Source organism: Apium graveolens, chromosome 5, assembly GCF_009905375.1.
Source record: "Apium graveolens cultivar Ventura chromosome 5, ASM990537v1, whole genome shotgun sequence".
Taxonomy (NCBI): Eukaryota; Viridiplantae; Streptophyta; class Magnoliopsida; order Apiales; family Apiaceae; genus Apium; species Apium graveolens.
This window is the reverse complement of record NC_133651.1, coordinates 228,483,655-228,499,428: the sequence shown is the minus strand read 5'-3', so window position 1 is coordinate 228,499,428 and position 15,774 is coordinate 228,483,655.

Here is a 15,774-nt window from a genome sequence, read left to right as displayed (position 1 = left end):
CATAGTCGGGCTACCTAACGTAGTACTGACAGTTAAAACCCTTATGGGAACCCTTATAAATATCGTGATAGGAGCGTAGTTCGTTATCGTATATGGTAGCGGGACTCCGAACCCTGAGGTTGAGGAGCAACATCGCGATGATATTTTATTACTAATTGGAGATCGGATTGTGGATCCGATAGAGTGTCCTAATGCAGGACTGGATGATGTTGATATTGAGGATTTAGCGGTTGAGGATGTTGTCCTAGAAGGGATAGTTATTGAGGAGGATCCCATGGAGGATCCTGACAGGATTGGATAAAGGACCACTGATGAATTGATGACCATGGTTTGGTCGACTACCAGAGGTAGGATTGGCCGGTCACTACCGGAGGTTCGTTCAAGTTGTAAAGATAGTAGCCCCTTTAACGCGGCTTACTCGTAAGACTGAGAAGTTCGAATGGACAGAGAAATGCGAGAACAGCTTTCAAGAACTGAAGTAGAGGTCGGTGATGGCCCCTATGCTGGCGTTGCCGGATGGAAAAGGAGATTTTGTGATTTGTAGTGACGCTTCGCATAAGGAATTTTGGTGCTTCTTATACAACACAGCAAGATAATCGCGTCCGCGTCAACACAATTAAGGGAATATAAAATTCGATATCCCCGCCCATGAGCTTAGGCTCGTGGCAATAGTTTTACCCTAAAGATTGGAGGCACTACTTGTATGGAGAGAAGTGCGGGATTTACACAAACCATAGGAGCTCTAGTGCATTTTCACGCAGAAAGAACTCAACATATGCCCGAGGAGGCGGTTAGAGCTAATCAAGAATTATGATTGGGAGATTCTTTATCATTCGGGGAAAGCCAATGTGGTGGCTGATGCCCTTAGTAAAAAGGAGAGACTCAAGAGGTTAATGTCTTTGGGAAAGTTGATAAGAGATTTTGAAAAAAATGGAAATAGATATGAAGGTAACCGGAGCCGGTACCAAAAAGCTGTTTGAGATTGCAATACAGTCCGAATTATCGGAAAAGAACATATTGGGACAGAAAAAGTGATGAATGAAGGCAGAGAGCCAACAAATAGATATGAGATTAATACCGAGAAAGATGATAAGGGAATAATGAGGTATTCCTATAGAATTTGGATTCCAAATGTTCAAGAGCTTAAAGATGAGATCTTAGATGAAAGTCATAGTTCAAGGAATAAGATTAAGGGCAAACCCTGAATGTGATAGTCAGGGAGGACGCCATCAAGATAGAAGGAACCCATAACATAATGAAGTGGAAAATGAGGATTTTAACGTATAAGATAACCCCAAGTATGGGAGAAGGATGAAACATTTCATACTAAGGAAACGGAAAGTCGAGTAAGGAAAGGAGACCCGAGATGGTACTCCTATACGACAATTCATGGACCTGTCTAAAAAGAACTTAGACTATTATCCCTAACCACCACCTTGAGGAAACAATGCGGTAGGAAATTCTTTCATGACCTTTAAGTCGCTAAGCTCTCAGAGTTCCAAGGAACAGGTTGACCCAGTCGAGGCAAGAGCCTGGCTAAAGGAAATAGAGGAATCATTTGAGATTCTAAATGATTGACGAACCACAAAAGACTGTTTTTATCACTTACCCTCCTAAGAAAGAGACCATCCGCTGGTGAAAGACCAAGGAAGGCACGGAGCAAGAGATTATAATAAACTGATTTAAGTTCAGTCAATTGTTTTCAGGAAAGTACTTCCCAAGGTTATGGAGATAGTGTAAAAGCTTTAGAGCCAGAACAAAGGCAGACAAGTATGATAAATTATGAATCTAAGTTGTAAAAGTTGTCAAGATTCGTTCTGAGGACACGAATCCAGAATGATGGGATGTTTGAAATCAATGCTTATGTTGTGTTGGTTCATGAAATAATGATAAGAGAAAGGAAAATAAAAAGAAACTGAAGTGGAAGGGAATATAACGGCAATAGAGTTTGAGGAATGATAAGGGAGTTGGGTATGAGGAAACCCTAAAGACTCGTAGCAATAAAAATAGAAAAGTATGTAATCGTCAGGATGAGGGTGATTCACCATGAGTTCAATTGATGGTGGAACGCATAAGAGATACATATATTTTATTCCCTTTAAGTTGGGAGGATTCGAGGAAACCTTGAGATAGTTCGAAGGATAAATAATGAGACGCGGATAGACTGAGGAGACAAGGAAGTAAGAAATTAGGAAAATTTGGATGAAGGAAGTGACCTTCAAGAATGTGAAGTGTAAGACCGGTGGCTTGTTACCCAAAAAGGGAGACGCCAGGTATGGGAGGTATCCCAACATTGAGGTGACTGTTGAGGTAAACAACAAAAGTAAATAAGGAATTATTAAGAAGAAGTTCACGTTGAACATGACCAATATCTTCCAGAACATCCATGTTATCATTACCAAATTAGGCAAGAAAAGCGGATAACCGTTGTTATCTTTTGGAGGCCATATTGATTGACCTCATTTTGAATACAGATGTTATTGTGAAACTAGGCATATATTATCGAGGTGGGAATGATTGAATAAGACACCCTTATCAGGGATATATGACTTGATTTATCCATGGAAGGATGCATGTACCTTTTAAAGGTGGAATTAAGGATAGAACATCGGTAACTTAAAATGAATCTTAAGGGGAATGCATAAAGGTTGGCATTTCACCCTTAGTAGGGATAGTATGAGTTTGACGGTATGAAATGGGAAGGATTAAGGTATTAACAACCTTTAAGGATCAATGGAGAAATTTTTTCAGAAGTATATAGACTATGATTCTGGTATTAGTAAATGGTATTTTGATATGCCCTGTATCTAGGGAATACAGGAGGAACGATTGAAGGATAACCTTAGAGGTTTTACAAGGAGAAAGGTAATATTTAAAATTCTCAAGAATAAAAATGTTGATAAAGGAAATATGACGTAATTATAATGATGCCAAGTGGGGCACGTGTTAAACCACGAGAAAGTATGGATCGAACCAGTAATGGTCGAAATTGTTCAGGGCAATTAGGACTTAAGATAAAAGATGTTCTAAGTATGATTGAGAGTCAGTCGTGACAGTGATTAACCTATAAAGACTGAGGCAATAACTTATGGAAAAATGGTGATATTTTTTTTTACTCATCAGATTTTAAGGAATACATCTTCACAAAAGCAGTGATTGAAATAAGGTAGAAAATTTATTTGGAGGTGGTTAAAATGACATTGACTATAAGGAAATTTTAATATTAGGAAAGGCCAAAGAGGTGGCCGACACTTTAAAGGTAAGAGGATAATTATAGGCGCTTGTGCCAGAGGAATACCGTGATGATGGTTGAAGCCGTAAAGGTTGTATTATGGTTTGGAAGATTGACATTCCTTCTGATGACTGTGCAACACCCAACCGTAATAGTAGTTGGTAAAGGTTTAACTCATGTAATCGCCATGAGCGGGCTATCTATCTCAGAAGGTCCTATCTTGAGAATAATCCAGGACCATAATTCAAAAAGGACTAAATGAACCTTTGAGTTAAGTCTTCTATTTAAGGCATACGATTTAGAATGGTATTAACCTGCTATCGTTGCTTTGATTGAAACTCTTCTGCAATTTTATCCGCTTCATGTCATGTATGTATGTCAGGATCAGGAGTGTTCTTCATGAATCAGAAATGGTGATTATGTTACCTCCTTAGAAGGATTTGATACGACATGTATGGACTCCGTATGGTTAGCTATTAAGACTTCATGGAAAATGAATGACGACAGTAGGTCAATAGTGGACCATAGTAATGCAGCAATGATTCTGCGAGTAATGAGCTGATTACAACCGTGAGAGTTGTATTGGAATGGATGTTGAGATTGAGTACCACTAATCGGGTCGTGGTAATGTATAAGTTACCATTGATAGACTAATTAAGTAAGAGTATCTACCTATTGAATATTTATTCCTTCTTATGAAAAGAGAGTCGTATTACTATACGAGGAAGGTTGCGGTGCAAGCATAGAATTCAAGTAACGATGATGTCTAGAATGAGATCCCAGATTCGATTTTTGATGTCGAGGGAGTTTCAAAGGTAATTGTGTATAAGCTCGAGGAAGAGCATTGGGTCCGTAGAATGATGGACATAATAGAAATATTTAAGCATGTGAAATGCGATGCGATAATACTCGATGTTGATATAAATACATATATGTTTTGTTCTCCTATGACAAACCTCTATAGTTCAGAGGTAGATTCCAAGCCAGATATTTTATGGCAATAATTTTTTTTTTTATGAATATACAATTCTCTTCAATTCGTTCTTTTCTCTTCTTTTCATTTCATGTAAGCTGAGAAGAACAACCCTTCCAGAAGGGGAGGTATTTCCGAATGACTATCTATCTGTGTGATAGAAGTCGAGTAGGATACCAGCTATTGTTTAATTGCTTGTCAAGTACTAAAGGCTGGCCACCTTCTGTACTAACTATGCGATATAACAAGTGTTCATGATCATAGTGATCTCTCAACAAATTCCTTTACTTCTATTTGATTGATCAAATTTTGGAAAATAGAAACAACTGAAAAAGGAGTAATAAAGTGGTGGTAGTATGCAGAATGGGAACACATTCGTGATACTAAGGTTGACGTGGTTATTAAAAGGTTATAGAACGCTAACGAGCAAAAGTATAACCAGTATAATATTAGGAACGGAAGGTAGTAGCGATTACGAACTGGAAAAGAATGGGTATTAAGAAGCAAAAGTTATAATGCTAGAAGCTATAATGAGAGTCTGTGCAATAGACTTGAAAGGAATTGGAATGATCACTTAATACGGATTGAGTTATCTTATGACAATAGATCATATGTCAGTATTGAGGTATCGCCTTATGAGATCCTTGAGGGAAGACAATGTCGATCTCCCTTATGTAGGATGAAGTTGTATAGCGCAAGATGCTCGGACCCGCAGTAGTCCAAAGGACCAAGGATATGATAGATCTAATCAGAGGACGGCTGGTAGTAGCCCAAGATGGTCATGATAAGTATGTTGATTTGACACGAAAGGATAAAGAGTATGAAATAGGGGACCTAGTAATGTTATAGGTATCCCTTGGAAAGGATTGATGAGGTTCGGAAAGAAAGGAAAGCTAAGTCTACAATTTGTTGGACCCTTGGATATATTAAGACGTTTGGTAAGTTAGCATATGAGCTAGCCCTAACCCTGAACATGTAGCAGGTCGTAACGTGTTTCACGTATCAATGTTAAGGAAGTGTAATTCAGATGCCAGATAAATAGAGGCATATGAGCGCATAGATATGCAACCCGACGTAACCTATATGGAGCAACCAGGAAGGGTTATAGAGTGAAAAGGAACAAGTGCTTAGGAGAAGGATTATCAAACTAGGCAGAGTTTGGTGGTAGAACCACAATGTGGGAAAATTGACTCGAGAGTTAGAAAGTGCAATGCTAAGAGAGTATCCCTATTCATTCTCTATCTGATTCCAGGACGGAATCCTTTTAAGGAGGGGAGACTGTAATAACCCCAATTTTTGGAAATTTTTGAAACCCTTATGAATAGTGTTTTTGCTGAATGAGAAAACTTTTCATACCACACTATGTAGGGGTTCTTTTATTGATCTTCTGAGATATTATTAGTACTCTATGTGGTATATAAGTGTATGTAAAGATTGTCAGAATCCAAATCCGAACACTTTAATTTTTCCCGAAAATCCACCAGATACCGAAAGAATTGAGTATAAGGTAACATGATTAAAAGGATTTAAATTCAAGGATTATAAGAGAGGATCATAAAAGGAATATAATGTATTGAGAAAGGTTAAGGGAACCCAAGTAATAAGATCCCGGGTATGATCCCTCAAACGATAAACGAGAACAAAAGTTAAGCGAACCGTAAAATAAATAAACGGTCAAGAAACAAGCTTGTAAGAGAAGCAAGGGAGATTAATCAAGTGGAGTAGAAAATAGATGACATCATCAATCCATAAGAATTAGACAAGTGGCTAGATGGTGAGGTAAACATGGTGATGCAAGCATTAGTCAAGATATTTATCCAAGATTAAACCTCCACCAAGTATTCTAATCACATTTTTTAACCAAGTAATCAACCAAGCAACTCATTTCTTCTCTCCCCACCTTGTAGCTTCGACTTTTTCATGAAAAATGGAGGTTTAGAAATTCAAAGTCCAAGCTTGGCTCATTCATAATTCTCAAGGTAATTCCCATGGCTTCTTGATATTATAACTTAGTTATCCTAGAAGTTTGAGCTTCAAAAATCATGTCTTTCTTAGCTAATTAATTCATCAAAGATGATGATGAATAGTGATGAATAGTAACTTTCAAGAACTAACTTTGATTTCTTGATTTCTTTTGGAAGTTCAAGGTTGTTTAAGCTTAGATCAGGGCTCTCTTAGGAATTTCAAGGCTCTTTGATGATATTAAGAAGCTCCAAGAAGGTATAACCAAGCTTTCCCCTTTGATTTAAGTTATAAGTTTGTATGAGCTTGGATTGTAAATGGAGGTTTTAATGGTTGAATTAGTGAATGAGAGATTAAGCATGTTTAGTTATGTATGTAAGTTATTGTAGTTAATTATTGAGCCGTTATCATACTTGGTATTAGAATTATGATCCATGGATGTTTTGACTTAGAAAATGGTGGAGTGGTAGGTTGGTTTGTTTGTGGTTGATGTTTGGATTGTTGTGGTTGGTTTGGTGTTGATTGGTGGTGATTTGATATTGAATTGATTTGGTAAAATTTGGGAATCGCTAAGGTATAGCCGTCGTAATGCCCAATTTTCCTTAAACTGTTTTGTGCATGCCTTTTGCACCCGAACACTAACTACCATGAACTGACCATTGCCATGATTAGATATTTCATGTTTCAAGCTTCGTTTTGATATGTAGTTCGTTCGATTCCGATGCACGGTTTAGGAGAAACGACCGTTTTAAGTAACGGTGTTTCGCGAACGAACCTTTACCCCTCGCCTTACTTTGAAACCTTGGTTAAGGCCCTTAAATGACTAATCGGAGCATGAAACATTTATGTAGAGTGTGTTAGGCAGTTGATAAGACACTCGCGAAGGAATCGCCTTAAAACTCGTAAAGGTTAAATTATTAAAAATGGTGGAGCCGAGGGTACCCGGGTGACTTAAGCAAATCAGTAAGCGCAAAACGAGCGTTAGAGTCTGAGTTGGTTAGAGTATAGATTTACAAGTGACTTTGGTTTAATTCCAACTTACTTGTTGCTTATAGGTTGCCAGACTCGTCCTGAGCCATTCGTAACCCCCAGTCGCTCAGGCAAGTTTTCTACCCGTTATACTGTTGTTGTGATGAATATATGTATATGCATTATCTTGCGATAGATGCATGTTGGTTAATTAGCAAATGTTGCGATATATTGAAGCATGCTGATATGGTATATATATGCATGCCTATTTCGTATTCTTGATTTATATATCTGTTGGTTCAAATGCTTATTCGTTGCATAATACCTATGCTAGAGATAAGCGGTATTTGCATATACCCTTAGTATAGGGACCCAAAGGTGAAAATATTTTTCTAAAACCGGGAGTCGAGGATCCCGAGTAGATTTTGTATATATAGATATGGATATATATATATATTTATATATATATATGGTTATAGTTTTCCAAACTATTAATCGAATAAGGTTTATTCGATAACTTTAGCTTTATTTTATTATTGAATATTATTTTGAATATTCATCGGAGGACTTATGACTCCTTTTATTTTATTAATTGAATATTATTTTGAATATTCATCGGAGGACTTATGACTTCTTTTATTTTATTAATTGAATACTATTTTGAATATTCATTCGAGGGTTATGACTCAGTTTATTTTATTATTTCAATATGATTTGAATATTCATTCGAGGGTTATGACTCAGTTTATATTATTTAATGATTATTAATTGGATATTCATTTGAGGATGTATGACTCCTTTATTTTATTTAATGAATATTATTTATAATATTCATTCGAGGTATTATGACTCCGCTTATTACTTAATATATTCTTTATTTTATTAAAGAATAAGGTGTTAATAATCAAACTTATTTTCGATTATTCAAATAAAGATAATACTTTCATATAAGTATATCTTTGGTTATTTAATACTCGTTTCAAGTATAAGTTTTAATACTTCTACTTCAATTATTTTTATAAAGACTATTCTTTATGGGAATATTATTTAAATAATAATATTCGGTCATTTTCTAAATATTCTGGGGACTGATTTACTTCATTAAATCAGCTTTACTCCAAACACTCTTTAAAGTGTTTTCGAGTCTTCAAAATGATTTTTAAAAGTCAGAGTGGATCCCAAAACTCTTTTTTTTATATTTAAGATCTTCCTTTTAAGGGGATTTAAATACTCGCTTAAAACCTGGGGAATCCGGCTCTGTGGTGTATTTTATATTCGCAACGAGGTTGCAGTTTTGGTAAATGAATTGATTACTTGCCCAACGTTCGGGAAGTAAGCCCATCTAATTGAGTCGGCATAAGCGACAGGCCGGGGTACGGTCTATTATTGTGTAAGTGGCTGGGTGGCAGTCCATCAACGCGTGAGGGGCCGGGTAACGGTCTAGCGCGAGGTCCTAATGCGGCCAGGGTGATGACCGGTGAGGAATTCATCCATCTACAGTAGAAAAGGTTACTTATTGGTATCTTTGCCTGATCAGCAAGATATCTGGTTTATGCCAAAATTCTTTTCCTTTCCAAAATTCATTGGATGTTTCAAACTCTGTTCATACTTATCATGACAGAGGTTTTCAGGAAATGTATAAAGGAAGATGTATATGTGGATATATATATATATATCAGAACTTAATGAAGTATGTCATAACTTCATTTCCTTTAATGATATTCAAAGATTGAATCTATTCAAATCTTGTCTTGTAGTCTCATCTATGTGATGAACTATTGAAACTGATTATAACTTGAACGGTGGTAGTTCAAGTAGTATTTGGGAAAGATATAAGTATATTGGGGTATCTTGTAGCTTCATCTTTTAAACTTATATCTAATTAATAATTGTCTTATGAATGACAAAGATTTTCAGAAAAACGTTGAGACAAGGTTAGATATATGAGATCACCTTGCAACGATATTTTTTTTTATACAGTTATACACTGGGACTTTGTGTATATTATGCATGGAAGAGGACTTCCAATATTTTGAAAAGTATATATGTATATATACTGAATATTTTGCGACTTTATCGCATTAAGATATCAAACTTGGTTCATTTCTTTTGACCAAGACTTTCATGAGTATTATGAGTAGGCTCATATATTGTTAATCATTATACATATTATTTTGGTGGGCTTGCTGCTCACCCTTGCTTTCTTCTTTCATCACACAACATCAGATAGACAAGATGAACCGGACCAAGCTCCCGATTCGCAAGAGGTTAGGAGACGTTCCGCAGTCTTCTGGAAGCGTTGATGTCGCCGTAGCTGAGGTAGGAGCTACCAATAGGCTAGGTTTTGAACTACTGATGAACCAGACTTATGTATAATATGAATTGTAATAATGGCAAGGAATATGTAAATTTATTCAGAACCCTTTTAAGGTGTAACGGTTTATAATTGTGGAATAGAAGGACTTGTGTTATTTTTGAGTTTTCATCTCTGAGACTATAACTTGTGGTGTGTGTGTTTATTGTGGGGTCACAGTACAGAGTAGTTGATTATTTATTAAGATTGGGTGTTATTAAGGGAAATGGAACTCGTGACAACCCGGATCCCTGACTCCGGATTTGGGGGTGTTACAAAAAGTATCCTCAGTTATTTGCATAGTGTGATTCTGAGGACAGAATCCTGTTAAGGGGGGGAGAATGTAACGACCGAGGAATTACGCTTGTACTATATTATGATAATGATAAATTATGTGTATTATTATGTGATTAAATGTGTTAAGTTGTTAAACCCTAACTGTTATGTGCTATGTGTTGGCTGTTTTGATCCAAACGTGTTTTGGATATTTATTGAGCGTTTTATCGTCAGTTATATATATTATATTAAAACCTGTACAGCTCAAAACTATGTTTTAAAAGCCCATAGTTCAAACAAAATCATTGGCTCTATTTTATTAAAAATGCCCTATACCATATCGCTATTCTGAACCCCTAGACGTTTTACAAATTGACCTTTTTCGCGAAAAACGACTTTTCCGGACTCCTTCGGGTACCAAAAACCCCACAAAAATTATATTTTTATTTTTATATGATCATGAAATTATCATATATCATTTTTCTTTGTATTTTTGTAATTTTCACAATTTTTGGGAATTTTTAGTATTTATTTTGTAATTATTGGATATTTAAAAATTCAATATTAATACCCAAAAATTATAAAAATTGGGGCCAAATATTTTTATTAGGAGTATAATTAGACCCTTAATTTTACTTAGGGGTATTATTTTCATAAATATAAATACCTGATTTATTAGTAATTAAATCAGTTAATTATACAGAAAAATCAGAAAATAAAAAGAAAAAGAAAAAGGAATTAGGGTTAGGGTTTCTCTGAAGAACAGGGCAGGAGGATCAATCGCGATTTTGAAGGTGATTCCGACAACCAAATCGAGCGTGTAAGTAGTCAAATTGAAGCTGGTGATTCGTAGTTTCTGTTTATGTGATTATTTTTGTTGATTGTTGAGTTGATTTTAATTTCGTGTTTTCGGGTTTAATTCTTGAATTCGGGTTTGATTCTCTGTGTGTTGTTTGATGTTATTGTTGTTGGAGATGAGTAGATCGTTGTTGTGCGAGTCGAATGGTACCGGATTCGAGGTGTTTGGCTTTGGTTTCGTGCTCGTCGGAAAAACGGCGACGCCGCCGTCGTTCTTCATCTCCGGCTGTGTTCGACGAGGAAGGAGGACGGGGAAAGGCCAGGAAGCAGAAGGGGAGCATCGTTTTGTTGCTGTATGTCGAAAACGCAGAAGAAGCAAGTTGGAATCGAACGTTTCGTCTCGCCGGAAATTTCCGCCGGCGTCGGATTCTGGGATTGCAGGGCGGTGTTCTTCCCGACCCGATCGGGTCGGGGACGACCCGGTTGCAACCCGGTTTCGACCCGGGTTCAATCCTAAAAACCCTAAATCCTGTTATGTTTTTGTGTTTCTGAATAAATTAATTATTTATTTATATTTTAGTAATTAAAAATCAGTTTTAATAATTCTAAAAATTAATTAAAAAAATTAGTTTGATATTCTGAAAAATAGTATTTATAATTTCTGATTTATTTTATTAAATTATAAATTCGAATTTATTTATTTAATTATTTATTTAATTATTTATCTAATTATTTATTAATTATCTAATTAATTAATAATTGGGTAATTAATTAATAATTAGGTAATTAATTAGTAAATAAGGATTAGAAATAATTAAGTGAGGCAATTAATAATCTAATAATTAGTTAATAGTGCGAATAATGATTCGGTAATTAGAATTATTATTCGAGCGTTAGTTATTCGAATAATATTGCGCTAATTATTCGTATCGTATAATAGTTATCGGTAATTATCTGTTTAGCGAATCGTATGAGTTTCAATAATGATAGAATAGTTCGGTAATTATGTGGGAATTGCGAGTAGCTCGTAGTTATACGAGTGATTAATCGTTAAGTTGATTTATAATTCGAGTAATTCGTAGTTATTCGATAAATAGCGTATCGGTTAATTAAATCGATTGGTTATTTGTAAATAATCGATCTGATCGAATAAGTAATAATAATTTGTAATAAATAATAATAATTCCTAATAATTAGGGATTAATTATTTTAAAATACAATAATTATTAATTAATTATTTAAAAATATGATTAAGGATTGTTTAATTATAATTAATTATTTATAATTAATTATTAATTAATTAAATCTTGTTTAATTCATAATAATTCAACCGTTAGTTCGATTTGAGCGAAACGAAGACCTCTAGACTCAGAAAAATGAGACAAATCCAATAAAAATAGTTGTAAGTTATAATTTCTTCTGAAAGAAAGTGGTTTGGTGATAATTGATAGTTCGTAGGTCCTAGTAGGAGTATAATTGAGCCGAATAAATCCTGAAAAATTATAATAAAATCAGATAAGACTAGTAATGCAGGTATAAGCCTAGAATTGATTCTAAAAATAATTATAAATCTAGAAATTAATTATGTGCTTTATGTGCTACGTGCTTTATGTGATTATATGAACCTATGTGCTGTATAAATGTATGTGTGTATAAACGAGTCAGATAGAAATGCATGGGTAGACTGATAAGGTTGCGTGTTATCAATTCAAGATACACGTATATAGTAAGTTATCTAAATGCCTATATTTCCATGATTTGTTCAGTGTTAGCAAGGCCAAGCAAGCTAGGGTTAGAAGGCGGTGAGTTAAACCAGGTTAAGTACGCGCAAGGCAAGTTTTTCCCCTATTCTAAATTCAGAATAGTGATTTATATTTCTTTTCTATCGTATCAGTTCTCTTTGATATTCATTGTTCATATACACTGTTACCCATTTATTATCGCTTGATTCTAATTTCATTTCAATTCTTGATTTACCCAATTTATTGAATTCCCTGTTCATATTTCAATTCCTTTACCCTTGTTACATATACTCTGGTATATCCTGGTGTTGGGATATATCAAAAGCATTCCGATTGTTCCGGATGCTAAGCCTTGGACTGGATGGTTATTATACGGGCTGGGTTTTACCCAGACCATTATTTAATAGGCCATAGTTGCCTGAGTACTCCTTATGTTGGTTGGGTCTATGCAGTTGGGTATAGATCTGCACTATATTCTGACTGATCAGCAGGTTATAGTGCATATGTTGGTTCTTGTTTCCAGTCTTGTTCATTTGGTACTCGCCAGCATTGGCAAATTACTATTCTATACAGATTCAGATGGTTGTTCTGACCAGCAGCTTATTGTTTCACTCATTTCTCTTTCTTTATACTATATATATTGTTGCAGGCTTGTTGAGCAATTTTGGGTCATCCCTTTTTATTGTTACTCCTACTGTTTTACAGTTAAGGTAGAGAATGAAACCCATCAGAACCCGCATAGTCAAGAAGCGAGTCAAGCAGCGGGACCCTCTTATACCAAGAGTGTTCCTTCCTATTCCCGAAGAGGGCTTTGAATTGCCAGATCAGGTGTAGCAGGATAAGTGGTAATGTTGGGTTGAATAAAAGTCTTGTGTAGTTTGAATAAAAGTCGTGTAGTGAGACTGTAGATAGAATGAAGTTTTGTAACAAAGAGAGTTCTTGAGACAGGTTTTATTTAGTTGGGTTTGTAATAAAGTGTAGTATGTGATTCTTGTTTTCAAACTCAGACCTTAAAAGATCCTGAGTAGTGATAGTTCGGGGTAATTATTATATTTATATTCCGCTTGTGCAGGTTTAGTTGGTAATTATTGTTAATAATGCCCCAAATATATACCCAGGATTTGGAGGGTGTTATACTTATTGCCTCTGACCTTACAACTGGAGCAAATGTCTCATCATAATCAATGCCTTCTTGTTGTGAGTTACCCTTTGCTACAAGTCTTGCTTTGTTCCTTGTAACAATGCCCTCACTGTCAGTTTTATTTCTGAACACCCACTTTGTGCCAACTACAGATCTATTCTTTGGTCTTGGCACAAGAGTCCAGACTTTATCCCTTTCAAACTTATTGAGTTCCTCTTGCATTATTGTCACCCAGTCAGCATCTTGCAGAGCTTCTTCAACCTTCTTAGGTTCAGTTTGAGATAGAAAAGAATGGTAGAGACATTTATTCTGAGTGGCTTTTCTTGTTCTTACACCACTATCAGGGTTTCCAATGATTAAGTCAGGTGTGTGTGACTTAGACCATTTTTTTGCAGATGGAAGTTGAATTCTAGAAGAAGAACCTCCCCCTTGATTCATGAATTCTCTGTTATTTCCTTGAGTAGTACCATTATTGTTTCCTGATGCTCCCCTTGAATCAGTGTCCCCATTGTTATTAGTATTTAACTCATCAGAGTTTGAGGAAGATGAGTCTTATGATCTTTCTACTGATGTTTCTTGAGTTGAATCACTTACATTAGTCTCTGGATTTGAATCATGTTGCTCCCCCTCAACATATGCTTCTCTGCCAGAAGAATTTCCACTGTTCTGTGGAACCTCAGAGCTTCGAGTGATATCAGGATTTACTAAATCAGAGTCAGGATTTATAAGTTCAGCATAAGGTACTTCATTTTTAAATCTCAACTTGTCATTTTCATATGCATCTTCTAGACCTGTTATCTTCTTGTCATCAAAAGATACATGTATAGATTCCATGATTGTTCTTATTCTCAAATTATAAACTCTGAAGGCTTTTGTAGATAATGGATATCCCACAAAGATTCATTCATCAGCTTTTAAGTTAAACTTGGTAAGCTGCTCCGGATGAATTTTAAGAATAAAACACTTACAACCAAATATATGAAACTATTTCAAATTTGGCTTCTTTCCTTTCACCATTTTAAATGGTGTTTTTCCATGCTTGTTGATCAATGCTGCATTTTGTGTAAAGCAAGCAGTTTGCACAACCTCAGCCCATAAGTAGGTAGGCAATCTTGCTTCTTTTAGCATGGTTCTTGCAGCTTTTATCAAAGTTCTATTCTTTCTTTCAACAACTCCATTTTGTTGTAGAGTTTCGGGAGCAGAAAACTCTTATTTTATCCCCTTGAGTTTGCAGAACTCTTCCATAGAGCTATTCTTGAATTCAGTTCCATTATCACTTCTGATGATTTTCACTTTGTATGTTCATCCTTTTTCCAGCTCCCTCAGAAAATCAAGAAGAATGGATGGAGATTCATCCTTGGTGTGCAGAAAATACACTCATGTGTATTTTGTATATTCATCAACAATTACGAGTGCATACCTCCTCTTGGAAATAGACATAATATTCACTGGACCAAAGAGATCAACATGAAGTAGATGATATGGTTCAAGAATTGAGGATTCAGTTTTACTCTTGGAAGATGTCTTCCTTTGTTTGGCTTTCTGGCATGATCACATAAGCCATCAGAAGTAAATACAGCATTGGGCAATCCTCCTTCAAGATCTTTTCTCACAAGTTCATTGATATTGTTGAAGTTCAGGTGAGAAAGTCTTTTTTCCCAATTCCAGCTATCTTCCACAGATGCTCTACTTTGTAGACAAACTTCTGAATTATCAATTCTTGTAGAGACTCTGGCTTCATATTAACTACCATGTCTCACACTAGTCAATGTGATCTTGTCATCAGACTTATTGACAATTTCACAATGATCCTTATAAAAATTGACATGGTAACCTCTGTCACAGATTTGACTCACACTGATCAGATTATGCTTGAGTCCTACAACCAGAGCTATATTTTTAATGATGACATTTCTAATTTTGATTTTTCCATATCCCAAGATTTTCTTAAGTTTCCATCTCTTTAAGACACACTTGGGCCAGCCTTCTCCTCAAATTTTGATAGCAGGGATATATAACCAGTCATATATCCTGAGCATCCACTGTCCAAGACTAGAGCATTCCTCATGTCACCCTGTAATCAAAAATTTAAATCAGTTAGTGTTTTTAAGGACCCAGACTTTCTTGGATCCTTTGGCCTTTTATGTTTGTTAACATATGCAGCAGAAGACTTCATATCAGAATTTATGTTAACATTCTTACTATCAGTATTTATACATGCCGAAACAGATTTTGCTTTAAGTAAAGAGGGTTTCAGTTTATAAAAATCATAATACAAATTGTGATACTCTTTACATGTATAAATAGCAAACACTCCCACAATGAAAA